This window comes from Dama dama, chromosome 15 (assembly GCF_033118175.1).
Source record: "Dama dama isolate Ldn47 chromosome 15, ASM3311817v1, whole genome shotgun sequence".
Classification (NCBI taxonomy): domain Eukaryota; kingdom Metazoa; phylum Chordata; class Mammalia; order Artiodactyla; family Cervidae; genus Dama; species Dama dama.
In genome coordinates, this window is record NC_083695.1 from 19,282,184 (window position 1) to 19,287,717 (window position 5,534).

Here is a 5,534-nt window from a genome sequence, read left to right on the forward strand (position 1 = left end):
CCTTTGGCACAATCAGGATCTCCAAACCAGTCACCATGGAAACTGTTTTCTGTGATGTCAAGTTGTTTAACATCCACTGTTCTGTAAGCTAAGGATGCCTATCTTTTTCTGTAGTTGAGCTGACTTTGTGAATAAAATTCCATGTCCTAAGATCCTGAGCTTTGGGCTTAAGTACATGTGAGTTTAAATCTCAGCTGTAGCTCTTTTCTGGTTATCGTGGTGTAGGGAACCATGAGCAGCAAAGTCTCCCGCGACACCCTCTACGAGGCAGAGGGGGAAGTCCTGCACAGGAACCAGCGCAAGTGCAGGAAGTTTCTGGAGACTGTGGAGCTTCAGATCAACCTGAAGAACTATGACTCTCAGAAGGACAAACGCTTCTCAGGCACCATCAGGCTTAAGTCCACTCCCTGCCCCAAGTTCTCCGTGTGTGTCTTGGGGGACCAGCAGCATTGTGATGAGGCCAAGGCTGTGGATATCCCCCACATGGACATTGAGGTACTGAAGAAACTCAACAAGAATAAGAAACTGGTCAAGAAGCTGGCCAAGAAATATGATGCCTTTTTGGCTTCAGAGTCTCTGGTCAAGCAGATCCCCCGAATCCTGGGCCCAGACCTGAACAAGGCTGGCAAGTTCCCTTCCTTGCTGACCCACAATGAGAACATGGGTGGCCAAAGTTGATGAAGTGAAGTCCATGATCAAGAAGGTGCTGTGTCTGGCAGTGGCTGTTGGCCACGCGAAGATGACAGATGATGAGCTTGTGTACAACATCCACTTAGCTGTCAACTTCCTGGTGTCATTGCTCAAGAAAAATCGGCAGAACGTCAGGGCCTTGTACATTAAGAGCACCATGGGCAAGCCTCAAAGTCTGTACTAAGGCACAGCTTAATAAACCATACTAAACCAAAATAAATAAATAAATCTCAGCTGTAACACCAATAGTTCTGTATTAAGTGCACAATACCTCTCTTGCTGGGTTATTCTAGGATTAGGGATAGTTATCTGTAAAACACATGTTGGTTACTTAATAAATTGTAGCTGTTCTTGTTATGACCTTCTAGCCATAATCCATGCCTTTGAAAAACTGAAGGGAACTAAAGATTTGATTTGCACAAATGTAAACTAGCAGAATATTTGACGTTGTCCTGGGAGAGCCCATCATGGTAGGTGAGACAGAAAGAAGACAAGGACTGGTGCCAAGCGCAAATGCAGTTGTCAGTTTGGAATGGGGCCTCCTTGGAGATGCACAGTACAGACTTCTAAAGGCTAGATCATCCAAGGTGAAAGCTTCTGTTATTTAGAAAAAATACAGGTAAGGTGAGGAGATCATTAGCTACAAGTAGAAATTCTCACGGGTTTAAAACAAGCACTCCAATCAGATTGTTTACCTATGAGTGTAAATTGATTGCCTATGGTGGTTATACATTTAGGGAGAAGATTATTTCTTAAAATTTTGAAGCTTTACAGAAGACATAAGAAAGATGGATATTTTGTTTTCCTCAGTGGGAGGAAAAACCCTCATAATACTGTTATCACAGTGTAATTCTAATTGAGGTTTAGGGTTGATTAGTTGGTCCTTCAGAGTGTCCTCTGCTTTGGGGAGGTAGAGACAATATCTCTTTACTTGTCACACGAGGTTGATTATAGCAAAAACCTGTGTCTAGGCCCCCCTGTTCATACCTTGAAGAGTGGACTCAATATCAGGCCTTGAAAAGATTTTTAGTATTTCTTATCTGAACTTGCATATGAGCAAGCTGTGTGAACCTGTTTTTACTGTGTCCTGTATCTGGAAGAGAAAGGAACACCATGGAATCTGAGGGCTTAAGTAAGAGTCCAAACTCTTGACTCTGTTCCACATTTAAATTAGGTCTACCTGTTTGTTTATTTGTTTTTAACATAAACTAGCTCATTAATACTATTGCTAAAAATCTAGGTGCCTTCTTGAGAAATGGCTGTTTTATTGTGTGTTTGCTTGACTTTGTCCCCTTGGGAAGGAGAATAGTATAGGGACTTAGACCAAGCTGGACTGTTGCATTAACCTTGACCGTGAACCCTGCTGCACACTCATTTCAGAGGACCAGGTTTCACCAGGACTAAGATGGTTTCATACAGGCAACTCAGTTCGTTTCTGAAAAACTGAAATGCTAAAGGGCTTTTGCTGTTTGAGCTGTTGCAAATGACTGTCTTTCATTCTCAGCCTGCTCTGTAGTTGACACAGGTGCAAAGTCTTTCTGTACTCAAGAGTCCAGGATGCCAATGTCAATTAGCTCTTTAGTGAGTATCTGCCAGGATCTTTGCATATGGCTCTGAAGGTTGAATAGGTTGAACAGTTTACTGCCCCTGGAGTTGAGCTCTGCATGGCTTGTACGACTATGATAAAAGAGCCCCATACCTGCTTCAAATGCGGAGTGGCAGGGGTTTGGAATTCCCTTTCTTATGGTAATTGCATTTCCAGCCTCAGCTTATTCGGCAGAAAAGGATGGTCTGACTTTTTCTGCTGATCAGTTCCTGCTGAACAGCAGCAGTCAGGAGTCCTTGCTGTAAGAATTCTAGGAAGTGTACTACGTCTCCATCTTCAGTGCTGAGTTCCATCAGTAATAGTGTGGTCCAGACTCAGGACGAAGCTGCTGAGATGCTGCAGGTTTCCTCACAACTTCGCCTCTGTGAACCCTGCAGGAGTTGAATGATAAGGCCCCTACACTGCGAGTTGGTGGGGGGATGGAGCTGACTTGGAGATCTGTGATCAGAGCTGGCTCCAGGCAAGGCTGCACTGGAACTGGTTTGCTTCCAACATTTCTCCACCTGCTGCTTCAGACGGGGCTGTTTAGGTTAGAAGAGACAGCAAACTGCCTTAAATAGTTTAAATGAAAATAAAGATGATCTAGTGGCTTGTTTTACTGAAAAGCATATGATTATAGTTGGCTTCCAATGATCAAATGATGACATTAGAATCTAGTCTCTTTCTCTCTCTCTCTCTCCTCCCCTGTTCCCCCTTTCCCTAGATGTCAGCTCTGCTTTCCTCTGTGTTGGCCTTCTTCCCCGGGAGGTCTTCTGCATCTGCTGGTCCCCAGCATCTCTAGGCATATATCCCACAGTCCTAGCTAGTAGTTCCAAAGAAAGGTTTCCCAATGCTCTAAAACAATCAAATAAAACAAACACCAAACCAAACCAAAAATGTAAAAATAAGGCAACACACACACACAAATAACAAAGCATTGTGTCTTCATGGTCTGATTAGTGATATGGGCTAATCTCTGAATCAATGTTGTAGCTGAGGGAATGGAATCCTCTGATTGACTAGACTAGGGTCACGTGTTCATACAGGTTAGGGAACGTCCATCTTCAGCCAAGTAGGTTCTGAGAGATGGAAGATTAGTTTTCAAAGAAAAATCAAGATGCTGACAATGGAGGGAGAAGGAGGAGTGTTTGGTTGAGAAAACAGGAGCCATCAGATGGGCCTTTTCACCTCTCCCTTCCTACATCTACCAGGCAGAGTGGGGCATTTACCAAAATGCCTAAAAGCCTTACAGATATCAAACCTTAACAAATGTGTTTCTGCCCCTACTCACTTGACCTTTTTATAACATTTTATGCTGTTGACATCTATTTCCATTTAAAATTGTCTCCTCTGTTGACTTGCACAACACTATGGCCTCCTTGTTCTCTTTCTACGTCCCTGATCCTCAGAGATCTTTCAGTAGCAGTCTAACAGGTAACTAGTAACATTTCTCTACTCGAATTCCTGGGTCGCCCTTCAATCCAGCATCTCTGTCTCCACAGCCCCTTCAGTTAGGGCCTCCTCCTCACTCATTTGTGATGCTGCCATCCTTTCTTTTTTTTATTTTTTTGTATTTGGCACTGGATCTTCCTTGCTTTCTGCAGACTTTCTATAGTAGCAAGCAGGGCTACTCTAGTTGTGGGGCACATTGCAGTGGCTTCTCTTGTTGGGGAGCACAGGCTCTAGGCATGCAGGTTTCAGTAGTTGTAGCTCCTGACTTCTAGAGCTCGGTCTCAGTAGTTGCGATGCAGGGGTCTAGTTTCTCCACGGCACGTGAAATCTTCTCGGACCAGGGATTGAACCCTGTCCCCTGCATTCGCAGGTGAATTCTTATCCATTGCACCACCAGGGAAGTCCCTGCCATCTTTTCTGCTAGCTCTCTTTGCTTGCAGTTTTTTATGCTTCTTCAATCTCTCCACCTGACTGCTTCTAGATCCTCCTACGTCCCTGTTTGAACTGCCTCTGTTGTTTCCCACCTGCCCATAGATGGTCAGAAGAGGCCCTCCGTTCATTGTCCTTGGTGCCTGGCTCTTGGCGCACTTCTTCCTTGATTCTCTCTGAATTTCCATCACTACACACAGCTTGTGGATCCCATAGTGCACTGATTGTTTTAATTCTGCATGCTTTTGCCTATGATATTAACTTTGCCTGAGATATTTGTTTTCCAACTTATCTGCCTGGGAATCCCCTATTGGTCTTTCAGAAACCTCTTCAGGCATCATGTTCTCTTGGAAACTTTCTGTAACACTCTTACCACCCTACTCTTGGCAGAACAAATCACTTTTGATTCTGTATTAATCTGTACATACTTTATATCATTCAATGTCTGTATCTTATTTATTTACACACATGCTTAAAAAAACAAAAACCTGACAAGATGCCTTTGGGCAGGACCTGCACTGAGCCAGTCTCCGCCACGAAACAATGGTACACAATTGGCTGATTCACAGTTTCTATTCCTTCCTGGCCACTCAATGTTTTTGAGTTTCTCTCCAAACCTTAAATAAACTTTTAGTATATAAGATTCAGGGCTTCCCTGGTGGCTCAGATGATAAGGAATTCGCCTGCAATGTGGGAGACCTGGGTTTGATCCCTATGTTGGGAAGATCCCCTGGAGAAGTGATAGGCTACCCACTCAGTATTCTGGCCTGGAGAATTCCATGGACAGAGGAGCCTGGCAGGCTACAGTCCATGGGGTCACAAAGAGTCAGATACGACTGAGGGACTTTCACTTTTTCTTTCATGTAAGATTTAGGGTAATAACTTTGTGTCTTATTCACTATGCTTATCACATAGTAAGTTTTCAATGGATGAATAGTTGGGTGGATGGATGAAAGAATCCACATGGTTGTCCAGAAGCACCTCAGTTTTCATGTGTATAGTTTCTTATCATTGCAGTTGCACTGAGCACTGAGATGCAAGTTAGGTGGGTTTCCTGTGGTCATCTCACCTCTTAGAGGCAAAACCTTAGACTGGAATATGGATTTTCTTTTTAAATGACTCAGGCTAAGGCTCAACTTATTACAGCACTTGAACTGAATCACTCTTCATTTCTTGGAGAGATTTGGAGTATTTTTCTTCTAAAACCTTGGCCAGTAACATGGCAAGATTTCAACATTGTATGCTAGTAGTCCTTAACGTATAAATCTCAACAAAGTCAGGACAACTGAAGAATAAGTTATAGAAATCCTGTGGATTGGGAGAGGCTTTGTACCTCTTTCCACACTACTGAGAATGAATGAAATTGCATAGGAGGAGG

The 5,534-nt window shown here is 43.4% G+C and overlaps 1 pseudogene; it reads left to right on the forward strand.

The window, feature by feature from the left end:
- The first annotated feature begins 231 nt into the window (after positions 1-231).
- Positions 232-874, forward strand: LOC133070612 (large ribosomal subunit protein uL1-like; annotated as a pseudogene).
- The last annotated feature ends 4,660 nt before the right edge of the window (positions 875-5,534 follow it).